The sequence below is a fragment of the Falco cherrug genome, chromosome 3 (genome assembly GCF_023634085.1).
Source record: "Falco cherrug isolate bFalChe1 chromosome 3, bFalChe1.pri, whole genome shotgun sequence".
NCBI classification, from domain to species: Eukaryota; Metazoa; Chordata; class Aves; order Falconiformes; family Falconidae; genus Falco; species Falco cherrug.
In genome coordinates this window covers 104,260,660-104,286,182 of record NC_073699.1, presented here as the reverse complement: position 1 = coordinate 104,286,182, position 25,523 = coordinate 104,260,660, and the positions used below count along the sequence as shown (strand labels likewise).

At 40.5% G+C, this 25,523-nt stretch overlaps 1 long non-coding RNA gene across 30 annotated transcripts; it reads right to left on the bottom strand.

Annotated features, from left to right (window-relative positions):
• Positions 1-200: 200 nt before the first annotated feature.
• LOC106631344 (uncharacterized) lies at positions 201-24,322 on the bottom strand. Of its 30 annotated transcripts, none has more exons than XR_008731359.1 (8): positions 24,060-24,322; positions 22,991-23,065; positions 22,712-22,780; positions 19,442-19,650; positions 11,479-17,839; positions 9,207-9,281; positions 2,945-3,130; positions 201-1,143 (listed from the first exon to the last, which is right to left on the bottom strand). It is a non-coding gene; the product is annotated as an uncharacterized LOC106631344 (long non-coding RNA). The 30 variants fall into 30 exon arrangements; XR_008731360.1 differs by having other exon boundaries at positions 3,026-3,130; XR_008731374.1 differs by lacking the exons at positions 2,945-3,130; positions 9,207-9,281 and having other exon boundaries at positions 11,479-11,567; positions 11,655-11,717; positions 11,861-17,839.
• Between the last annotated feature and the right edge of the window lie 1,201 nt (positions 24,323-25,523).

Below are 25,523 nucleotides of genomic sequence, written 5' to 3'. Positions count from 1 at the left end.
CTGAAATACAGAATTAGCAGGACAAAATGAGTGCTGAAGCAAGCATAAAGCCTATACATGCTTCCTAGTTTACGACAGACATATTTTGTGCTGTAAAATTCATTTAATGTAGAAATACACCACAGAAGCCTTGTAGAAAACCATGGCAAACAAGTAATATTTACTGAATACCCTAAGTGACAAACAGTACTGGTAGAATGTATAGTCACATTATTTTAGAGCTTTATTTGGCCACATATAGAGTCAATCAAACGCTCCTAGAAGCATTTCCCACATATGTGATGTAGTAAGTAACAGCACTGTATAATGGCCCTGAGGTATACCACTACACACATATTAGCAGCCAGGTTCAAATCTGAGAGAACACTGGAAACGTCTAGAACAAAAATACCTTTAGCCTCCACAACCACATACACACAGGAAGCAGACCAGGGTCAAAAGACCATTGCCTAGGTCATGAATGCTTTAATGAATGTACAATCCCTTAACAAGTAAGTCTTATAAACAGAAGGTTTTCTGCAGCTCATTTCACTCACTGTTGTTATGCACTGGTTATCTGCCCTTTCGAGATTCGAAGATCAGCCTGCCCCTGGGAAAGCAACATCAGCAACAAAAATACACAGTGAAAATGAATGTCTGCATCTTTACAAAACTAGAGCCCCAGAAGACTCAGTGTTTCACCCACAACCAAGTACAATGCTGCAAAACTGATTCAGGACTGTCTGCACACTGGCCAGCCCTTGCCTAGCACCACAACAGCTGAGGACAGAGTCCCCGTGACACGCTCTCCTGCACGCAGTGTCTTGGCTGGTGGCATACAGTTAAGGCCAGAAATAGAAGCCTGAATCTGCTTCCGAAAGGTAGACTGTGCCTTAGGGCACAGCCCTAAGCAAAGGTTGGTGTTTAATGTCCATTGTGGGAGTGGGAGACAGAGGAGGCACTATGTCCCAGAGACACACCTCGGGGCCAAAACATACCCGTTGTTTCCTCATTGCTTCAAGGCGATAATAATTTACTGCTCAATCGGCATCATTGGCCATCATCTGGGGCATGTCTGATGTAAGGCTTAGACTGGTTCTCCTCCACGTTTTCTGCCTGCCTTCATGCTCTGAGATGGTTGTGGATGTTGATGAGGTAGGTAGCCTGCACAGAGAAAGGAAAGCAAGTGTGTATGAGAGGGTCTTTCTTCCTCAACCCCTTCTGTAAGTGCATCGTCCAGATCCGTCACTGGAGAACTGAATCTCCAATTCACAATTCAAAACTGAATTTATGTAGAAATTCTTGCCTCCACGAGACCTAGAACTTTCCTTTTGGTGCTTAGTTCATCTTTTATATGTGAATTAGATTTACTGCTTCTTTCTAATTAATTTTTTACCTAATAGTAGGCAAAGGAATGGAAGGCAGTATTTAGTGATTGGAAAAGGGTGAACAAACAAGGTCTGAAGACAAGAAAAGCATACATATTCTGCTCGTTTTAATTATTTCATACAAATAACCTTAAAAGCAAGACTTCATATGCTAAACTTTATTTTAATTATGTATATAAAAGAGTTACAATAGTTTATAAAACCCTAGGAAAAGCTAATTGTTGAAAAATTAAGTTTGCTGACTCCACTAGAACATATGAAATACTTTTAATCCTAAACCTAAGATTTCTTCCAAACTCAGCCAGACATAGCACCTAGCAATTTGCTTTCCCTGTAGTTTTTGCTTGTTTGCTTCCTTGCTTGGTTTTCACTTTGAAAGTAACCAACACATAAAAATTCTCTTGGACAAAGAGTGCAATGAAGAAAAAATTGCTTCAGTTTTACCAAAAAGACAGCGTATGTGCTTCACGTTCTCTTTCTATTAAACTTGAAATACTTTGCCTTCATAGTATTTTTTTATTTGCAATAGTCCATGTGCATTGCTATCTTCAAGGAAAAGGGTTAGACCTATTTGAAGGAGTGAAAGCAGAACTATGATTTCTACACTGTGCTCCTGGACCAGACTGGATAAAGTTTTAGGGCAATAAGCCTTACAAGTAAACAACTCTTTCCTATTTCCTTGAAGAAACAGCTGACTTTAGGCTCCATCTCTATTACCTTTTTGCTGATTGACAGGGTCAAACTAAGCTAAAGAACTGGTTTCTCTGGCTTGTTCCTATTACAGCAAGTTTTGTGGAACTCAACATCTGCCACTAGTTTTAAACTTTCTCACACTCCTGAACTGCCCTTTATACTAATTCTAATCTCAGCTCCTTTACAGACTTGCAGAATGTGTTCCTGGGGAAAAACTGGCCCAAATAAAATGGAATCCAAAATCCTCATTGCTTCTAGGCTTGCTCCCAGCACAGGTTATATTTAAGGAACATATTTAAACCCCAACTAGTTTCTGAAATTTCTGAATACTGATCTTGTCCCACCTAGGTTTACCTCCCTTCAAAAAGCAAGATGTTGACTCATTATTACAATTGTATATAAGGCTTTAAGCCTTCCTTGTTCTTTTTACTGATTCTTTTTGTTCTTTTTCTTATCTTACACAGTCCTTTGAGTGCTTGAAAATAGCTGATGAGCTAAATAACAAAGCATGGGCATGATATCTAAAGTACAACATGGCTGGATGTGTTAAGGCTTTGCCTTAAAATTACATGGAAAAATACATGGTCTGATATTATAATTTAATTTCCTTCTAAATCTGTAAACGGAAAAGCAGAAGGGAACTACCTGGTATGAAGAAAAGCTGGTTTTATATATATGCGTGTGTGTGTATGTATGTATGTATTTGTACCGATATGAAAGATATTTTAGACTGATTGAAACTGCTGCCTTATCTGCCATACAGACTTCCTGACAATTGGATAGCGAGTACAATTATGGCACTGCAATAGTTAAGAAAGTGAACAGTAGCCAATAGGTGAGGACAGGCTTTATGATTAGGTAATCTAGAACCTTTCGATTCTTACTCTGTTTTTCTGTAGACTGTTGCTCTCTATTGATAAAAATTGAGGAAGGACACCTTTTGTTACTTATTTTCAAGAGTTTACCAACTCAGCTGAAGTGGGAGAACTTCCAAGCCTGGGCATTCCTGGGGTAGGACCATTCTTGACAAGCGCACCTTCACTCGAACCAGTTCTGAGACTTCTGAATTTCTGAAGTAAAACACAGGGACATGGCCCCTTTCTAAATGCAAAATGTACTTAATACATTACTATTGTTACTCATGTGCAATATAGAATCCTAGAATGGTTTGGGTTGGAAAAGACATTAAAGACCATCTGGTTCCAACCCCTGCCATGGGGACACTTTCTTCCAGACCCAGCTGCTCCCAGCCCCGCCCAGCCTGGCCTTGGACACTGCCAGGGATGGGGCACCCACAGCTGCTCCGGGCAGCCGGTGCTGGTGCCTAACTGCCCTCACAGTGAAGAATTTCTTCCTAATATCAGATCTACATCTACCCTCTCTTAGTTTAAAACCATCACCCCCCTGTCCTATCACTACATGCCATTGTAAAAAGGCCCTCGCTAGCTTTCTTGTCGGCCCTTTTAGGTATTGGAAGATGCTTTTAGGTCTCCCCGGAGCCATCTCTTCTCCAGGCTGAAACAGCCCCAACTCCCTCAGCCTGTCCCTGTAGGAGAGGGCTCCAGACCTCTGATCATCCTCGTGGCCTCCTCTGGACTTGCTTGCAATATCTTAATAATGTTCACATCACTGACTAGAAAAAGTGCAAAACAGTCTGTATTTTGGTTTCAAATTCCCTTCAGGTAAAAAGGCACACTTGGATGAGTAGGGTATTCTTCCATTAAATTCTCTTCCATACCAGACCTGGTGCATGACAGGAAGTCGTTTGTATATTAAACTTCGCCTGATCTGATAGCACACAATGGACTGGTAAACTTAAAAACTTGATTCTTCCATTAGGTATATCATCAGATTACTGTTCAAACTCCAAAAAGACAGCATTTCCTTTATTGATTGGCCATCTTGAGATGAGCAGACATCAAAATCCAACCTATTTACTATACTGCTTTAATGTTTCTGTCTTATAGAGGTGTATATGGAAAAATGTGTTGTCAGGCAATAATCACTCTATTTGTGGGGGGTTTTTTGAGTTTAGATACCTGAAGTACATGCTTTTGAATAACAAATAAAATTCAACATTGACTATTCTGAATTGAAAGAATTTAGTGCTTTGGGAAAGAAAAATTGTTTTGATGCAAAAGGTTAGGACAGAGGGAGAAAAAAAAATAAATGAAATTATAAACACCAGTTTGCATTTTTATGCTGAACATCAGTTCAGTATTAGGTTGTCTGCAACAATAACGTGCTGTATTATTAACAGTTGTCATGCGGCAAGGAAGCTTGATGTCTCCATGAAGGACTATGCTTGAGAAGCAATGGGATGGCAAATTAAAGAGGTAATAAAGGAAGCAGTGCTTTGCAGGCAAGAGAGCTCTGCCTAATCTAAGATACTGAGAATCTGGGCTCACACAGAAAGTGAAATCAGACTAGGAGAAGGAGAAGGAGAAGACTCTAACATCTGAGTGTTTCAAAGATAAGATGACTTTAAAAAAATCTTTCCTAAATTTCTATTTCTGCATTTCCAGGCGTGTTGTCCCTAAAGTGATTAACCTAGAAGCTTGAGAATTTGACCTGTAATTCCACTGACGGAAACAGCAGTGCTCTATATAGTCCTGTCTGGCTATCTATCCTATCAGGACACAATTATCACACCAGCACACAGTGGGACTTGGTCAGGCTCAAACAGATCTTTCCAGCCCATTTCAACACATCCCTTTGTAACATCTGTCACCTCTTCCCCATTTGCTAGTGATTTTTCTACAGAGAGGCCAAATGTCCTAGTGTTCTTGGCTCATCTGTCAATGTCTGTTTAGATCTCTCAAATGTACTCTGTAAATTAAATGTTATTTTATGAGCTCATTAGGAAAGAAAACTAGCAAACATGATAAACAAGGGCTCAATCCCTTTTGTACAGACTAGTCTAATATATGAATTCACTAATTCATCACTTAATGAGGTTTCTAACTCAAGTTCTTTAATTCATAACTTGCAGCTCATAACACATAACTCATGAACCTATGAAAAAAACTGTTACCCAGCTGATGGGAAGAGCGCTCATCCTTTCTCCTCTGTCACAGTCTGGGCATCCCCTGTATCCCACAAGCACGTATGAAAGCCTCGGAGTCCAGCAGCTGTTGGATCCACTTCAAAAACTTTTTGGGTAAGCTGATGCATCTATACCTTCCAGCTGGGAAGTCTGATGTATTTCATCCATATTTAGCAGATTCTTAAGAAACTGCCAGACAATTGCTACTGCAAGGATTATGGCTGCAGGAGACTGCAAGCTGTAGGTAATACTGGCTGCATAATGATCTTTAGCCATTTCTGGCCACCATACCCTGCCAATGTGCTGCCCTTGCTTTGAGCTAACGGTGCTGTTCTCAGCATATGTCAGGCCTTAGAGAGAGTTGGCTTAGCCAAAATCTGAGCTGGAGTTGAGTGAACAGTCACACTCATCTTAAACAGAATCTTCTGATCATTATTCTGCTGGCAGTGGTAGGGGTACTCAAAGAAAGGTCTACATGCTACTCTACTTCAGACCTGTAAATGATTTGTGAAAACAAAATAAATAAAAAAAAAAAGTTCTGAAGATCCTTTTTGAAATGGAACTTCAGCAGATATTCCACTTCTTTGAGAAGCTGTATTTACTGTTTAGCATATTCAAGCACATTCTGTACTAGCCTGACTAATTTTGAACTGAAATTGTTTGAGAGCAAAGAATTTGTCATCTCAAAACTGTCTAACAATTTTGACACTTATTTCAGGTTTCTTTAGAAACAGAGTTCAGCAATATGTAGTCTAATAAGGCATTTAATTTGTAGCTTTTTTCACTAGCAATTGGTGTTAGTGAATGTAATACTTGCATTACTGTATATATTAGATGTAGATGATTTTAAACAAAATACTTCAAGTTACATGTAACTTTCTTCCAGAAGAGCTACATTCAAACTGCCTGTTCTTACTAATGATTCTGCAAATGACAGTATTTTATAAATTCTCAAGCACACAAGAAATGAGAAATGTGCATTAGAACATGCTCTTTTATTGATATCATCCTTGTCTCTGCAGAACAGTCACTGTACAGTCTGCAACTAAATATGGTTTCATATTGCAGTGAGACTAATAATTTTTCATTGCTCAAAAGGAAAGAATCCACTTGCTCTTTCCTCGATCTTCCTTTTCTAATCAAACACTGTTTTCAGATTCCGCTAACTCTGGCACTTGTCTGCTTGCACTGTGAGCTTACTTAAGCTAAACACACATATATTTTTGCTTGGTTAGTGAATCAGGCCAGCTTATCATGTGATTAAAGGAGCACTACCAAAAGCTGGGGAGAGGGAACTGCACCATTGCAAGCCAGCAGATAGAGGTCTCAGCTCCAATATAACACCAAGTTCCACATACACTCTCCATAAAAGCTTATTCTCACTGAACTTATTATTGTAAGAAAAACTCATTATTGGAGTAATAAGCACTGTGTTATTAATAATTTTTGCATTAAAAAATCTTGTGTGGACTTGGAATAGCATAAACTTTGCTTAGTTTTCTTTTACAACAAACGCCTGTAGCAGGCAAGTCAATCTTTGGCAGTTTATTTTGTAATGTGCTTCAGGTAATACAGGATACTATTGGTAATTTTTTCCTAAAATATGGAAAATCTTGCAATTATTTGTGCTCATTATAAAGAGCTTAGATGGGGAAAATCAGAGGGAAGAGGTTTTTTTGTTAATGGGCAATCACTATCACAATAAATATTCAATATAGAGAAACACAGTTAAACATAATCATCAGAGCACCCATTGTCTCCATTGGCTTTTTAAAGAAATGCACATAAAATACGACAGAAAGATATTCAGTAAGTGTGTCTCCTCAAGCATTGATAAAATTTTCAGAAAGAAGCATATGGGCTGAAACACCTCTGTTACCATCCATCAGGTGACTCCTTAAAGCTTAAGTACCTGTAAAGGCTTGAGGTCAAGGTCAACCCTTGGTATCTCTTAAGTGCTATATATAGTCTGAGTATAGCACAACTACTGTACTGTTTTCAGGGCAAAGAGCAGAGAACAGACCTGTGCTGAACATGAGGAGATAGCAGGTTGCACCCTTAATAAAACTAAGGTGGGCTCTGCCCTTTCCAGGGCTGTGATAGCTGACTCAATGTTGTTTGTGGGAAAGAAGAATAATTACTAATTTATCAGTAATGAATTAAAGCAGCATTTTTCTTTTCAGATGCATTCCAGGAAACACTTAAATTCAAGTCTGAAATTATGGAACGACTTAGATTAGTCAGGAAAGATACACTCTCTGCTACACATGCTCAACAAAACATAATACGACCTATCAGCACTGCAGTATAGAATACCTCTATGCAGCACAGAGCACAGACCCACCAAGATGCTTATGCTAATTCAAAAATAACTAGCTAAGAGGTCAGCATTGTGGCTGCCTCAGTGGATAGCTCTGTTGCTGTATAATTATTTTTACTGGGAAGCAGGATACGTTATTGAAAGTGGAGTGTGCACTGATGTCGGTCAAGGCTACTATCTCTGTATGGCACCTAGCTGCCCACTGTAGACATACCAGCTTAAGCAGAACTAGCTCCACCTTTGCTATGTGAAGCTGCACTCTGTGATGGAGGCAGATCCAAAGTTTCAGGCTTTGGACAGAAGGATATGCTTCTGTCAAAGTAAGATTCCATTGTACTGCACCATTATCTGGGTGAGTCTATCTGAAGCAATGAGTCATTCATTAAGCATGCCATGGAAAGCATCATGTTGCAAGTTCATCTCTGCTTGCCATTTTAAGCTGTATAACCCAAACACTTCAAATAGTCTTGAAGGAGTCAGGGACTTACTAGATGTGAGAGAGGTCTGGCTGCTCATACGTTGGGAAAATCCAACTATCCAGTCAGCATCAACTTATTCATAATTGAGATAAAATAGGTAAGTGGATGGGCACAGCATTTCAAAGGAATTCTCACAGACCACTAACGCGGCACATGATTTTTGTGAAATACATGAACCATCAGTCCAATGGAAACAAGAAATACAGACTGTAATCAAGAAACTGATAAACAGAGAAGCAAAAGGAGAAACTCAAGTCAGAACAGTGATTTTAAAGCAGCCTCCCTACCATTAAAACTGACAGCACTGCTGAGTAAAAGCTGAAAAAGGGGCCCACTGCTTGCTGAAAGAAACTTGGGACCTTTGACAGAATATCTAGCAAAGGATATTTCACCAAGTGTGACTGGAGAGAAATCTTGATAATCCCTGTTGCACAAAGAACCTTCAGCTGCATGATGCAAAAGCATCATGTGCAGCATGCAAAGCTCAAAGAAAGCTGAAAACTTCCTTTTTACTGCATATTAAATGTACTGTATATTAGCAGGTATTCACACTAACATTCACAGTCGTACGCACAGAACAGTCAACTAACCCAGCGCTGGTTTTGTTTCTTTTCAGAAGGCATTACCCTGCAAAGACCTGCAGTGCGGACCTTCAGCTCCATGGAATTCCAGTTTGGCCATCAATATCTTTATGTTCAGATGTGTGAAGTGACCTGTAGGGTTTTAACCTCCAGATAAAAGAATATTTCCATGTGGAATCACTAGGTTTATACAGGATTACATCTTGTCACTACCATTTGGTGTTGCCACAGGCTTGGTAATGAAGAATTGAACAGACAACAGAAACACCAGCAGAGTACATTTACGCAAAACCACACAAGACCTAGATTTTGAGTCTACAAAGCACACTCATGAAATGCTACAAACAAGGAAAAGTAACCTGGCACGAATAACAGACCAGATTCAAAGTCAGTTAAGTCATACTCAAACCACCATAATATTATGTCTAAAGGGAAAAGCTTCAATGAAGGAAAAAGTTCCCCAGCCACTACCACACAAGCAAAGACATAACTCAGGTAGGTAGCACATCATATTTCAGAAACCCACTTGCAGCATTTAGTAAGTTATTCTTATGCGGTAAAAATACTGTATATTATGTAAAATATGTTGTGTTATATTTTATATAACAATCTCTCAGAAGATGCTTGTCTCTCATAATTAACCTGAACTACAAGCAGAAGATATCATGTGTTAGCTGTCCAGCTATTTCTCTGGATTTTGCTAGAAAGTACATGAGTTACCTTCTTGTGAAGAACTAATGGTTTAGATAGTCTTTCATTTTCCTGGACAAATTGCATGGTACTACTCATCAATACCTGAAAAAAAAAGAATTTAAAGTTCCATTTCATAAGCTAGGTTCTAGCACTATACGTACAACATGACTAGCAATAAATAATTTAAAAAAAACAACTAAAAAACCCAAATTCTTTCATGCAAGGTTATACATATATCATGACTTGTAAATGTTGTTCTATCAATTTTAAGCTCTTCCGAATAGAAGCATTTATCCATTCATCTGTACACATCACGTATCAACTTTTGGCCGAATTCACATTATAATACATCAGAATTTACAATCCAACTAAAAATAAAAATGAAAAAATATATATGTGTGTGATCTATAAACAATCTAAGTGTCCAAGTGATGTGTTTCTGTCTCTGCCTATGCCTGTATTTTATTTAACATAAACGACACGGTCCCTGGGATAAAGGGCATCTGTGATTGCCAGATCGGAAGAGGACACTTAGACCTGAGCAATACTCTTACTTAGATCTTACATGGAATTTCTTAACATACTGTGAAAAGTGGTCTTAATCATTATAGTTTGAAAATCAAGATACAATGAGATAGAGTGGATTGCCTAAACTAACTATCTCAAAAACCGAGCTGAAACTGGGCCAGCCCTGCTCTCTGTCCCAGCTGATGAAGCTCCAGGCCCTAAGGAGGGATGGCTCTAATGGGGTGTGCCTGTGGTCCTGCAGTGATGTGCTGCCTCTCCAGAAGCATATCCCCTTCATTTAACTTAATGCAGGACATGTGACAGGACACCACATGACCAGGTGGAAGGGCTGAAACCACATCCTTCTGCCATTACCCTCCACCTTGGGAAAGCCAGCTAAAGTGTTTTGGTAGAGTTGTATCAGCTGAAAAGCTGTGTCTACAAAAGCAAATTGTTTTTTACCTTTTCTAAAGAGATGCAACACTTCAGCCAGCTTTAAAAACTAGATGGCTTTGAAGCCTGGATTTAGGTATCAAAGCAGAGTTACTCTCCTACAGGACACACCAGGGAAAAGCTAAACTGTCTGTTAAGTGACCTAGTGACAGCAGAACTGTGGGACCTCTAGCAATTCCAAAAGATAAAAAGCATTAAAAAAAAGCCACCATTGTTCTCAGTTTGCAAGAAGTAAACACACACAAAAAAAGGTCTGTGAACACAGAGAAAGGATTTCCCGCAAGTTAGGTGGGGTATTCAAAGCTTGTAACTGAATCAAATTGAGCCAAAACCGCAAGAATTTAAACTCTCATACAAGGGGATCTGTCTGTGTCTGTATGTGCACATGTGAGTAAAACCATAAGTATTTCCTACTTCTTAATTACTGCAGAGGATATAACAGCGTTTGCACAACAGCAGTTTCCTGTTACTGGTATTTATGTATTTTCTTTTTGTAACTATGAAACTCTGCAGCAGGGACAGTCTTGGTTTTACTGTCTGAATCACTGAGTGTGCTACCAGCTGTCTTACTAGACATCAGCAAATTATATTCCTTATACTAGAATGTAAGAACATACCCATTTTAATGTTGTAATCAACATATGCTGTTGTCTCAAGACTGTACCCTGTAACAATTCACACAGCTTGCACTGAGACCCTCAGAAAAGACTGCAGGTCAGCAGAAACTCATCTGTGCAAACTTAGCAACGATGAAATGTAGTTCATGAGAATGCTTTAGAATGCATTATTTTTTAAGCTAGTTAAACACACGTGTTTAAAATGGAACTAGTTTTTCTATTTTAGGAGGCCTTTTAGTATATGGAAATCACAACTTCCTGAAATATGCGATTTTGTAAGAAGACAGCATAGTAGGGAAGAACCTTATTTAGCAAAGATAGTTTATATATTTATACCAAACTTACTAGTTTCTCACTCCCCCAATCTCATGCCTTCCAGCTCCAGCTGACTGACAAATTCCCAGCACTGTGATTCACCAAGTCCCATGATGGGTGAAATGTTTCCATTAGGACCCCAAGTTTCTCCTTGGAGAGATGTCTGGGCTTTTCTGCTTAGGGAGTACCAAAAAGTTCTGATTCAAAAGCAGACAATTTTTTCAAAAAAAAAAAAACACAGCCGCTCAAAGGGCTTTGTTTCTTGTTGAAGGATGGAAAAATCAAGATCAAAATCTCAAAAGTTCTCATGAAAAATACCTGATACCAGGTTTGGTCAGTCCTGTTAAGCTTGTACAGTTTTTGGAATTATGATCTTGCTTATAATTAAATAAAATTTTAAATCTTACATTTCATGTTCACATACAGATGTAGAGACTAAATCTTCAAACTCAAATGTAGTTCCAATCTGTGTTGCACTGTTGTGAATATGTCAGATCTACAATTAAAGAAAAGCACTAGTTTATTGACCAAGCAGAAGTATTTGGCTGAGTTTTGATTTCACAAACTAAGTGAATTACTCAACTATTTCCACATTCTTTTCTTTTATTCTATTGGTGAAACAAGAAAGCAGGAATTTTCCTTCTTCCTGAAAGGATACAAGTTAGTGACTTGCCCTCATACCTGTCAAATCTTTTCAGCCATCAGCATTTGCCCAAAAGCTGTCTCAGTTGTTTCTTTGCTGACAAAAGGCCATGCCCTCACAATTATATTAGCTAGTTAATGAAATACCTTGCTTTACTGAGGCAAAAGTTTCTTCATCCCACCTGTCAATTTATTAAGTGCCCAACTGTTGTCAGCCAAGCTGTTTTCAGGTGCACACTGCCTGCTGACTCTGCATGCAAGCCGAACAGAGCAGGCCTGGAAGCCAGTGCTGATCTATGAGTCGTCCCAAGTGAATTCTCTGTGCTCAAGAAAAAAACGGGATTAGATAGGCTCTGGTTCCACCTGCAAAGACTATAGGAACAAGACAGCTGCTCTGGCATAGAAATTATCAGTTTCTTGTCCCAACCACAAGCACCTCCAGAGATCCTGACAGTGAGGGAGGAACAATACCTTAACTACTTCTCACAGTGGCCTGAATGTGCCTGAAGATATTTTTAAAGAACTATGTGGCAGTATCTGGATAGCAGACTGCAAATGACACAATCTACACATACATGATGTCCGATACTGATTGCTTCTATCTGCTGGAAAAATGCTATAGCAGGGAGCAGGAGACAATATTGGGAATGTAGACACAGCACGGTATCCTTGACTGCCTTCCAATTGCTCACAGTCTATAATTATTTGTTAGTTATGTCCCATGGCATGCTGGTATGCCTATGTCCTTTTCTCATGTGAAAAAAATATTAGAGGAAGGCTCTGAAAAACTTGGTAAAGATTTTTGCTGCTAGAGCCTGTTCATTGAGTTTCCACACTTTGGGGGTAGTTGGATACACAGGATGACATAAATAACCCATCTTTTTATAACATAAAAATGCTTAGAGCATGAAACTGCCATAGACTGATTTTTTTAAAGGCAAAGAAAAAGAACCAGAATGAATTCTTCAAATTACTATATAAGCAAATGCTTTTATGGCATCTTTGCATTTATAGCATTCTCGCACTAAGGCAGGATTTTTAATTCTAATTCAAACCAAGTAATGTTTATCACGCAGCCAATCTATGGAATATAAGGAACTCTGTCTTCCCTGGAGCAGTGTATTTTTTCATACTCTCCATATTGAGTGTAAAGCTCATGGTCAAACAAGATCAGATGGGATCAAGATAATAAGTATGAATGATAAGATGCTTCTTAGTCAGCTCATTTTGACCAAAAAAGACTAGGGGGTGTTCATACAAACAGCTCTGTAAATGTATTTTAGAGGCTGCAAGTAGGAACAGGAGCTAGCTAGCTCCAAGGAGCCAACTACTCCTGCTTGGGAGTAGTAACCTACTTGTTTATCTCAGCAGCTAAGTGATACACACCAAAGGCACAGGTTCATACACCTAGACACTATCTAAACACTAAACACTATCCTCTCCAGGACAAGCAGTGCACTCCAGCAAAGTTTACGTATATTCTAAATATTCCTGCCAGGAATCAAGATATGCAGGCACATGTGATAAGCACATAGACTAGGAAAGGTCAGTCTGTTGTGGCAGTGGATGACTTCTCAGTGCCTACCGAAGTTTATGTTCTCCTTGTGTTCCAGAAACTTGACAGTATCAGTGTCAGAAAGGTCAGGCACACCCAGTTGCTGTGTGAACAGACTCCAGAAGCCAAGCACATGTCATAGGTTTAATACTGCAATGACTTGAAAGGTACAGTGTTCACTGGAAACAGGTCTTTAACAGTGCAATATTCATCCAGATGGGCAAGATGCACTGCACCTAGCACTGATGGGGTTGTAGTGGAGCAGGGTCACAGCAAGCCATTTTGGCACCTTGGGCATCTTGCATAGGAGCTCTTCTGCATTCCATAGGCCTGTTTTGATAAGGTACCCAGTTTAAGGCTCTGGGCTCAATCAAATACTGCTCACTAGTGGGACAAAAGACAAGCATGACATGGCAGCAGAATGGTAGGATCTCAAACCCACTTTCTTAGAACTCCCTGCCTGGTCTATCCTGTAGCTGCGGATATTACCTCCCATACAAAAGAACGACCTCAAGACAGAAAACATGTGAAAGTAGTTATTTTACCACCCTGGTGATTACTAATTAATTTGGCATACAAGTAGCTCAAACATTAGGGCTGTCATAATGAGACATGTTACTCTATCCAAGAATACTGCAACAACCCAAGCTGTATCTTTTATCTGTATTGATTGCTACAAATGGTTTTACGTAGCTGGCATTCTCCAAACCAAAGGCAGCTATTGATTGTACAAATGGTTGGGTTTTTTTACCCTATACACCAAGGTTCATAAACAGAGAAAAAATGTTTCTCCACGGTATGTCATTGTTTGGTCCGCATATGGAAAGTCCACCTACGGTAATGAGATATATAGAAAAGACTAAGGCTTAACACAGTGGCATGTCTAGAAGACTGAAGGGCAGGCAGAGATTCCAGAGGAAAAAAACCACATATTCCTTTTGATTGCTGACTGATGGTTCACAGAAGCTCAGGAGAGCAAGAGAGCATCCTATACAAGGGAGCAGGAGAAAAGCAAGCTTTTTCATGGCATTAGAGCTATAAAGCAAAAAGCAAAAAAAGTTAGCTTCCTCATGTGCATTGCTACTCCCCAGGTGTGATATGAAGCATCACAGTGAAAACTGGTTGCTCTGCCAACCTGGAGAAATGAATGAGCACTGACAAACTGGCTGTTCTTGTGAATATTGTAAAGCCACATAATGACAGCACGTTAGTGAAAAGCTGTAAGTTATGTGTGCTCTTTCACCCTCTCCAAGGTATCACTTACTGACTGTCTCTCCTCTACATCTTTCTTTAAAACAGTCACCTGGATATCACTTTTTTCAGGGAATTAAATGTCAACTAAGGAGAAGTGAAGAGATGAAGCACCATGATCGGGACACTGTTTCTGTTTGTATGTTCTTACAGAAATAGGGAAGTGGTAACAGGTGGTGTGCAGGACAGCCAAGCATCAGTCAGGGTGCAGGCAAGGTGGTAGGAAGGGCACTTTAACCCATGAAACAAAGAAAGGCTGGAAAAATGTGTTAGTGCCATTAAATTATTTAAACCTCCCTACCCACCTACGCTGAAGTTATATTCCACCATAACAACTTCTCCTTACTGGATTTGACCCCATGCATGGGTTTTGTCCTCTGCTTGTGGTTCAGACTGTTTCTTCAATGTTTTTCAGGGTCTTCTAGTTCTCCATGTCTCTGTCAAGGTTTATGAGATCCAATGGGTCTGACATACTCATATTTGTGTTACTGAGACTGCCATAGCCTAGTTAGCAAGATAACATCAAACTCTTCATAGCCATAGCAGACCGTGGTAATTCTCATCCAAAATCTACTGATAAGGTATTTAGTAAAACCAGAATTCATCTCATGTATTCCTTCATCTGCATAATGGTGGTTGTTTATATAACTGCAGAACAGTTAAAGTAGTGCAGATCATTCTGGTGGAAGAAGACTCCACTCCAAGCTTCTCAGTATATGACTGCAGAAAACATCATATATGGTAGATGAAGCAACAAGAGCTCTGGTTTGTGAATTCCTAAAGAATTAGGCACGACCATGTAAAAGCCTTCAGATCAACATTTAAACAGCACAGTAACAACCTCTCTGTCATGCCTCCAGGACAGAAAAGGCAACATGGATGAACAGAAAGCCTACAGAAGACTACCATGTAATTCTGAGCAAACCAACAGACTCAAAAGGAAAATATTCAGAAAGCATTTCATTTTCAAATATGGAAAACCAGTGACACACTTTTAACATATATAAATATGTGTCAGTTATATGTTAAGTACCTATATATGAATATAATTGGGTTTTACTGCTTTATGTGTATATAGCATACTATGAATGGTTTTAATTTATCAGGCAATAAGCAGCTACTGCCATCTATTGGAGAAATAATTAAAATACAGAAATTACATTATACGGCCAGCAAGGGATCTGGAGTACAATATCCTTTCTGGAAATAAATGCTCAGTATTTTATCACACATAAAAACTGTTACAAGAAGATTATCAGGGGCTGTTAGCCTAGTTATAGATAGATTACAAGTAAGGAAGTATAAACAAAACAAATTTTGTTTAGCTCCATTACAGAACTGTTCTGAAAGCTTGCTTCTAAGATACCAAGTAATTGTCATCAATTCCATGCCCACAGTCTGCACCACACAGCTGTGCTGACTGCTACTGTGCTGCCTGTTGTCTCTACTCTTCCACTTGACCTGTGACAGCTCTTTACAACACCAGCACCTGTTGCAAATGTCTTTTAACATAATACAGTTCTGGTTTGTGTCGTACACTACTTGCATTGAAACTCGTTCCCAGGGGCAATAGTAACGAACAAGAAATTTACAGCAGCCACCCTCAGAGGCTGGTCTTCCTGCCAGTGCAGCCTACAGCATCAGCAGAGGCTGAGGGTATGGACTAGTGACCTCAGGCTCCCAAGGCACCAGATCATAGCCAGTGACTACTCACCAGCTAAGCTGTGGTAACTGAAAGTGTGTGCACTCTTAGCCTCCCCTAAAATACATTGTGAAAGAAAATGCTGCCTCAAGTCCTACTCTAAGATTTGTTGAAAGCCAGGAAACTAAAATTAATCTCTCTTAGTTTTATAGATAACGTGAATCCTCTATTCACCTACGAGATCCCCTTGTAAGCCATGGAGACAAAGTAATTAAAAAGGTTATTCCTACAATTTGTCTTAGATATCTGCCTTACAAGATGAATTATCTTGTGGAGAGGTCTGTCTTCACAGACTAGAGAGAGTGTAGATTTGAAGATCCATTTTTGAGATGCCTCAGTATACAGTAAACTGATGTGCACTGCTCCCAGAAAGTGAGTTTCTGCTCCTTTCTGCCTACAACCCGTTCATCTTCCTATCTCCAGCACATTCCACATCTTCCATCTGGTGGATTTTGGACCTTTCCGCGAGTGTCTTTAACTGAGTAAATTAACAGAAATCTAGCTTGGCAGGAAAGGTTTGGGAATCTTTTGTTCTAGTAATGATCGCAGTCACTCACATAACAATTTGGACTGGAATGGACATATGTTGCTTAAACATGTATCAGTTTTCTGCCTTGCTAGTGAGTTGGAACGGCTCACAGGAGTCTGACAAGCACCAGACTGGCACAAAGAAAGGGACAGTAGCATGTGACCTGGAACAAGGGAGGACAGAGTAAAGCAGGACAAAAAAAATATCTCTAAGACATGCTACCTTCAGCAGTAAGAAAGCATTTGATCAGCTCTGCCAACTGTAAAACTTGAGATTTATGATCTGTTTCCACAAAAACCCTTTATAAAAGTCAGTCTAAAAGATAAATGTCATTTTCTACTTACAGTTCAGTTGTCTGTTTTAATTAAAAAACGTAAGAAACCACTGTGAGAGAAGATTAAAGACTGTATGTTAGACTTAACAGACATCTGTATAAAAAGAATAATACATCCAGAAAGTCCTTGGACAGAGAAAACTGCAAATAAGGTTGGTGGTTTTGTTTCCAAAAGTAACACTGAGTTGCTCCCTTGTCAGGAGTACATCTGGACCTTGGCCAGCTCCACAGAGGTAATTTTTGACACCTACTCTAGGGCCTGAGTAGAAGTTTGGTACTAAAGTTCAAGATAGTGACCCAACGAGGCCAATATCCAATGGTCAAACCCAAAAATCAATGAGATATTGCAAATATTAACATATTTCATTATATTTATATATATATTAATAGAAATTAAGGACTTGCTCTCCATATGAAGCAATCCATTATGCATTAAAATCATTCTATGCAACTGGTTGTAATCTGTGCACTGAAGAGCAAACTATTTTTTCCACCAAGTACTCCATATAATAGAGGGGATATAGAATGCTGCCTGTTCCTTGCAGAATTTGCATAAGGACATGCACAGCAAAATTTCAGCATGCATGAGGAATCTGTTCCAAAAGAACAACAAAAATCAGACCACAATGTCCCTTGACGAGATTCATAGCTGTCAGTATTCACACTACCTTACCAGTATTTCACAGCTTCACCTTCACAGAATGTCTTGCAGCCACCATTTCAGGGACTTCCTTTTAGAGAAAAATGAACAGATGCTGAAGAAGGAAACACCAACGGAGGTACTTTAGTTGATTGTAACAATGAGGTCTGAAATTCTAAACTGATTCTTTGTCATACTGACACAGACAACTAAAGACAGGCATTGAGCTGCTTCTTCCTTTCTGTAAGGTTTTGAAAATGAAAGAAAAAGTAGTCATGGTTTTTTGGAGTCCCAAATGCTCACCTGTGTTATAGTCACTTTGCTCTGTTACATTAGTAAGAGCAGCCTTAGAAACTATAGTTACCATGATATGATCACTGCTGGATTGTCTACTGGTGTACAAGTTCTTGATAGAGCAAGATTTGTGGGTGCATCATCAAGTATGGTTTGGGAATCTTTTGTTCTAGTGATGATTGCAGTCACTCATATAACAATTTGGACTGGAATGGATATATATTGCTTAAACATGTATCAAGAGCAATATCACCCATGCTTAAACACAACAGTCTCCTTAGTCTTGAACAGTTGTTACGCTCTCTCTCAGCCTAGCTTGAACAGTGAAGTCTGGAGCACACTGTCTCACTATTAAGTATCAAGCATAAAGTCCCCCAGCACTGAATTAAAATGCATTCATATACACATGAATTACAGATTACAGCACTGTACCTTCTCTGAATGTAAAGTGTTCTCATGGAGGCAACTGCTCCCAGCATACTTAAATGATTAAAAAAACTGAAGATTATCCTTCCTCCAGGTTGAGAAATGTATCATGTGCCTGATGGAAATAGTTCTTAATCTCAGTTTCAGCTAAAAAATTCTCATAAAATCACAGAACTAGAGACTAAAAATGTACTGTGGCCAAAAGCAACAGTATTACACTTGATTCACATCTGTTATATCAGTTTTCTTAAAAAATCTTAAATATATCTTTCTGTCTTAGTGTACATATATTTTGAACTGCCATAGAGCTTAAACATTCTTAGATTTCATAACAACACACATGTAAAGAAGCATATCAGAGTCAATTAAAACAGCCTTTCAAAACTCATGCTTTAATTACTAATTGAAAAAGAAACATACCCAGATCACAAAAAAAAGTAATTATGTCATACCCTGCTATCTGCTGAGGATGCATTCCTGAAATATACAGTGGTTAGCAGTTTTTAATTTTTCCACTGGAATGAATGCAAGTGGGACATGTGTGTATTTCTTGATTTTCTATACAATGTAAATACACAGGGACAGTACATATGACACAGAGGATGGTCTACCATGAGTATCAACTGGAGAAGATGCTGTATTTCAGCAGCTGGCTTTTTGGAATAGGTTAGTATTCCAAAAGAACTCATCTGCTTCATCTACAAAATTGAACACTTATAAAACATTTAGTTCTTGCTGATGAATTAAAGCAAATCAAATCAATAAAAGGTCAAGGATAGAAAAACATGGTAATGATGACAGTCATTGGAGCATAGTATTAAGTGATTGATGACAGAACTCCAAAATGATAACTAGAAAAACTACAGATAGCAAAGTGGTATATTTATATTTCATTATGGTTCATATTTTCATATTTTATATGGTACACCTTTCACCTTTCAGTGTCATAAGAATGTGTATTTGAATTAATAAAGTTAACACCTAACAGTTCACTTACCCAGATGAGATCCAAGAGCCACCAGGATCCAGAAAGAAATGAGATACAGTACATGAACGTCATATCAAGAGCAAGTATGTTTAATCCATGCTTAGTATCACTTCTGTTATTTCTGTTTCATCTGTCTGGAAAATCAGCCATGTCTTGGAATGCTTCAAACACCATAACTGAAGGGCTGAAGGGAAGATGCTTCCAGCTAGTTCCACAGACTGCACAAAAAGTAACACCAACAGCACAGATGAGAGAGTTTAAACTTTCTTGCCTTTGCTGTCAACAATTCTTCTATAGATGTCTTTGCCTTGATTTTGGACTTTATTTTCCAGTTTCCCCTGTTCTGGCCAATAATAAGGCTTTGCTCAATATGAATAAACTTTACTTCTAGTATCTTGATCACCCTTTTTAAAAAAAAAATCCAAACATTTGGCTTTTAAAAATGAATTTTGACAACATTTAGAGCTACAGACTGTTTCTTTTGCGGAACTCCACTTGCTCTTTTGCTCTAAATTCCTTAACACTGTAGCCCCAAGATTTTGTTTCTTGATGCAGTGCTGGAAGAAAGAATTCTAACCCAGACTTATCCTACTCTTTTTCTTACCACTGGGGTTTTACCTCCTTTGAGGAAAAAGGGATGCCTTTTTTTATATGTTAATATATCAGAATGGGAGGCGTTTTCTTACACCTATCAGAATATCACATTACAACATCTTATCTGCAAATAGTTATAATTAAAATCATTTCCTCTTGGGCATAAATATTTTGACATAAATTAAAATAACCTAGTATTTTTCAAAGACTAATAAAATTAGAAACATGCTACAGAATTTGTCCACAATAAAATTATACAACACTGTATTTTCTATTAAAAATACAAAAGTAAATCAGTATTATTCAGTATACCCTAATCCCAGATCAATCCAAACCACTTTATGGGTTCTACTTCCTTCTAACATCAATCATTATTTACTATGCTGGTAAAGCCAGGAGTTACCCATGCAGGTATAAGATTAAGGCTGTATTTTGTCCCAGAACATCACTCAGCAGGGACCTAATGAGGAACCGTGAGTCAAAAAAGAGACTTTTTGTATCATGATGTGGGAAATACGACAGAACCACACCTACCCACACACTTCTCCATCTATTTGTTTGCAAAATAGTGCACTGAGAATACAGTCCTTATCGCAAGCAACTGAACCCAGGACAAAGATTTATGTGGCTACATACTAAAATGATCTTGTCATATGCCTTTGCACAGCCACAGTGGTCTAGGAAAATCCTAGATCCTAGAAATCAGACTGAACTCATATAAGGCAAAGTCAGCAGATCTAAAGTCTTACCACTGGTGAATGGCTGTCTTGCTCCTGCTGTACACTCAATGGTACTTGAGTTACCCTGGCTCTAGCTGGGTAGACAGCCTTGTGCTACATTAAGAAGTTGGATCAATCACAGAAAGCTCCAGCAAACAGTAAAGCTGGTAAAAAGGAGTAGATGGAACTGTGTAGCTGGAAGCAGCACAAGGAACAAGGACATCCCTTTCCAGAAGCTGCGGTTACTAGATTGGCTCAGCTGTTTCTTTTAACTTCACCATAATGGATTGATCTGAATTTAAAAAAACAGATACTTTTTTTTACCTCCATACTTATTCTGAAAATACATTAATGAAGCAATTACTGACATTTACAGAAACAAGTAAATAATAAATGCAACTCCTACCCATCTGGTATCTTCAGTGCTATGCCTACCAAGAAGATTTTCATAGATTAGGTATTTTTTTCTGTCCTTTGGAAGATCTATTAGGAGCTCATTTTACATAGGCAAATTAGTCACCAGCTGGTAAGCAGTACTGCTCTCCTATTGACATTAATGGATTATTTAGCAAAGCAGAGGTTTTTGGAATGTGCAAGAAGAAAAACACATCTGTAAGTGCATGAGGTGCGGAACTACTCTGGGAGTGACGAATACGAAAACAAGTAATTCTCCACTCTTTGCACCAGTCTTCCAAATCTCAGATATTCTTTCTAAAATCTGACAGAATGGTGCAGACATATACTTACAGTTCTCTCAGGCCATTTCTGCATAGGGAAAAGAGGAAGCAGATAGTCCTAAGGAGTAGAATTTGTTCAGAAAAAGATTTAGCCAGTGCCACAGCTTGCACAAATGAGAAGAAAGAATTGTATGATCAGCAATGGGGATGACAAGGAGAGTTTCGGTAGTGGTGAGCTATTGGATGAACTCATCATGTCTCTTGGAAGCACACACGTTTCAATGCCAAACTTCACATAATCTCATGGATTTATGTGACCCAGAACTAAAAATCTACTAGCTAAGCTACAAACCTACTAAGCTGTTAGACTTAAGAACAATGTCTATTCAGATGGTTGCAAAACCCTGAAACTTTTTGCTGTCTTGAAGTTAGAGATGAAAGTCCAAACTAACAAAACTGATTTCCTTAAAGAAACTTACACAGTGAACTGAATCTGTCATGAAAGAAAATGCTAAGGATCTTACAAGATAATCTTACAAGATAATACACCCTTCTGAGAAGAACTGAATTTGTAGTCAATGTGAAGATGAATATGTTTAGATTGCTTAAAAATCAGGTTGAAGATAACATATTTTGACTGGAGTACAAAAATTGATGGGAGTATTACTTTGAAAGCATGTTATCATTCCGGCTTCTCTGAATGTATAAGGACCAAACCTGTTGTGATGGGTTGTAGTGAAAAAACTTTGATTGAATGAAAGATGATAACATAATCAAATACTGATTTAAGAATAACTCTCAAACTACTTGAAGGTATCACATTGGCAAAAAAGCTATACATCCCAGATTTCTACTCTGAGCCACACATAGCTGGCAAACATTCCAAAGTAGCTCCTTTACCTGAGTACTTCAACTAACCAGTTATGAAAGGAATATTAAGTAGGGACAGGGAATGCTAAGAAATACGGAATGCTAAGTAGTCCAAACCCCTGGCTAAAGGGGAAGTAGAATCAGCAGAATTCCATGAAACTTGCAGGGATTCCCCTGGGAGTCAGCTGCATGCCCAGCTGAGCTGCATTCTGCAGTGAAGCAATGGAATTTCTGATAAAACACTACCCTCTTCTGGAAACCAGTTACTTCCAAAGGTTCTAGATTCACTAGTTTCAAGTACATGACAACAATGTTGCAGTTCTCTGTCAAACATCCTATGGAAGTCTCTTAAGGTTAGGGAGTTGGCCCATATTTGTACCATATTTATATATATACACATTTCATAAATGAACACTTACCCAGAAATTTACTGAGGTCATTAGAAGTCCCTTATTTGGCTCCAGGGAACCAGCAATCTAGAGCAACAGCTTAAAAAAAACAGAAATGCAAGAAGTGACAGTCACCATGTGTGCTCAAGGAAGTTTAATGGTGAGTACCCAAACAAAGAAAAGGTTGGCCTTCTAACTGTGAATGAAAAACATGGGGATTTTATCACAGATATACGCTGGAAATACACAAATAATAATGATCTGACATACAAAGATTTATTACAAACAAAATGGTATGTCATCCAGTACCTGCAATGAGATTAAAGGTAAGGCAACTCCAACAGTTCCAGTACACAACAGGGATGACATGTTATCTGCTGCCATCTGAAGAAGAGATTGTAAAAAGCAGATTAGTAATGAATATGAAGGTAACAGATTTACTAGTTTTTCATGCTTCATCAGAATTCAGAAATGTTTTACATTAATTACATTAGTTTACTAAAAGTTATCATCACAAGTACAAACCCTGAAAACTCGCACAAGGACGCGATTGCTGCTGTTATGTTCTGCCAGTTCCTGCCTGGTCACCATACCTCTTATCAAGTATGTATTTATTAGAGATATGAACAGAAATAAAACCAGGTAGATAATCAACACTATAGAGCTTGTCTTCATATCCATTTTTTACAAAGGCAGTACAGGCAGGTAAAAAGACAAGACATTTTTGTGGCTAAAGATGGTCACATGCTCCTCTTCCTTAGTACAGCCCGTGGTGACAGTTCAGAGGACCCTGCGGAGCACTGTGTTACACCCATGTGTAAGCCCCGTTCGGAGGACCCTGCGGCGCACTGTGTCACACCCGAGTGTGACCGCGCTGTTGCAAAGCGACAGGCGGTAAAAGGGCCCGGTCCTGCTCACAGCCCATAAACAGCCACAGCTCAGAACCTGCCTACGCCAAGTAAACACATTAAGGAAGCCCAGCAAGTTAAAATGCATTTCACTGTCTATGCACTTTCCCAGAATGTACTTTTACATAACCAACAACTAAAATACTTCAAGTTAATAGATCACAGAGGGCGGCAAATGAGCTCGCCTAACGCCAGCGCGCCCACGGTGACGGAGCAGGCGCCCGCGGCCACTCCACGCCCCGGCAGGCGGCACGGCCCCCTCAGGCTGACGAGCAGTCCAGGCCGGCAGGGCCCTGTAGGGGCCACCCCGTCCCCTCCGCTGCGAGCGGGGCACCCGCGGGCCGCCACAGCGGGGCGGGCCGCGCCGGGACACCTACAGGCGGCCTGAGCCACCCTCCCTGCCCCTCCCCTCCCGTGACCGCTCCCCGGGGTGGCGGCTCGGCCCCCGCGCCCCGCCGCTCTGTTCTTACGGGCAGCGCCAGTGCTCCGGCTCCGCCGCCGCAGGCCCTGCTCTCGCTGAGGCGCTCGGGACTTCAACCGTCCGCCCGCTGTCCCGCCCCGGCGGCTGCGGCCGCTGCGCTCCCCCGCGCGACTCCGGGCCCGGCGGCGCTTCTCCCGCCCCCGCGCACTCGGCGCAGGCCCCAGGCAGCTGCCCCGCTCCGCTCCCGCAGCGGGGCGAAGGTAGCGGCGGCGCAGAAAGCGGCAGCCCTAGCGACAGCCCAGCGGTGGCGACAGCCGCAGCCGGCGGTGGCGGGCCCCGGCCCCGCCCTGGCGGGTCCCGGTTGGCCGCAGAGCAGCGGGGCCGGGGGGCCTGCCCAGGGTGGCGGCCGGCCTTACGCCGTGTGAGCGGCGGTGCCGGCGGGCCGTACGGTGGCCGTGCGGTGCCGGCGGGCCAGGCACGGCCGGTTGCCCCGCGGCGGGGGGCAGCCCCTAACACCGCCCTCGCTGTCAGGGGGAGCTGCCGGTGACGCGACTGCCTCCGCGCTCCCGCTCGCCGCAGGCCCGAGAGACAAGCGCCGCTGTAGTGCGGCCGAGTGCGAACCGGTGTCACTTCTCCCTTGATGGATTCATACGTTCAGGAGAAAATGGCTTCACGGTGGTTTATGTCAGAAGAGCACCCGACTCGGGGCTTCAGCCCCGCCGCCCCCTGCTCCCCGCAGGCGCCGGTGGGAGGCTTGGCGGGCCCAGCGCGCTGCCGCGGGCACGGTCCCCTTGGCCCGGGGCCACCGGCACAAACCGCAGCCGCCGCACCGCAGGAACACGCCGGCTGTTTTTCAAGTGCTGTGCGCTGGAACGGCTGTACTTTGCTGGCTGGCTGAGTCTCTTGTCATCTTGCCCTTCAGTGGCTTATTTGCGTGCTCAGGGGATGTAAACCTTTACAAAATCAGAACGTGTGACTCGTTCAGATGTATGTGTATACACAGAAGTACTGCAAGAGAGAGACAGTCTCTGAAATTATGTGTTTTCTTAATATGCTTCTGATTAATTAATAGATAGATGACATACGGGGGTGCCTTGTCTTCATTTTCATCTTTCCTTAATGCTCTTCTTTCTCTTTTCTTCCCTTCCACTGCTATATCCTCCTACTTTGAATCATCTCTGGCACTCATCAGTTCTTGCAGTACACCAGTTCCAGTCACTGACCCAGCAAAAAGCTATTGCACAATTCCGGTTTTGTTGTCCATTATTCCACACAAGCTGATAGAGTCACTGCCAGAGTCCCAATAAGAGCTAACTTGATTTAGATGTGCCATTGACATAGTTCAGTGTTTAAATATGTTCTGTTTCATTGTTTCTTGAACTTTGAGTAACATGAAATACAAAGTGTTTTTTATAATCTGGTCCCTGAAAACCTAAGGTTTTTAAAATGGATGTAATGCTCAAACACCCCAAGGTTCTTGGGAATAGCATTCCTAGATATGGAAACAAAGCCC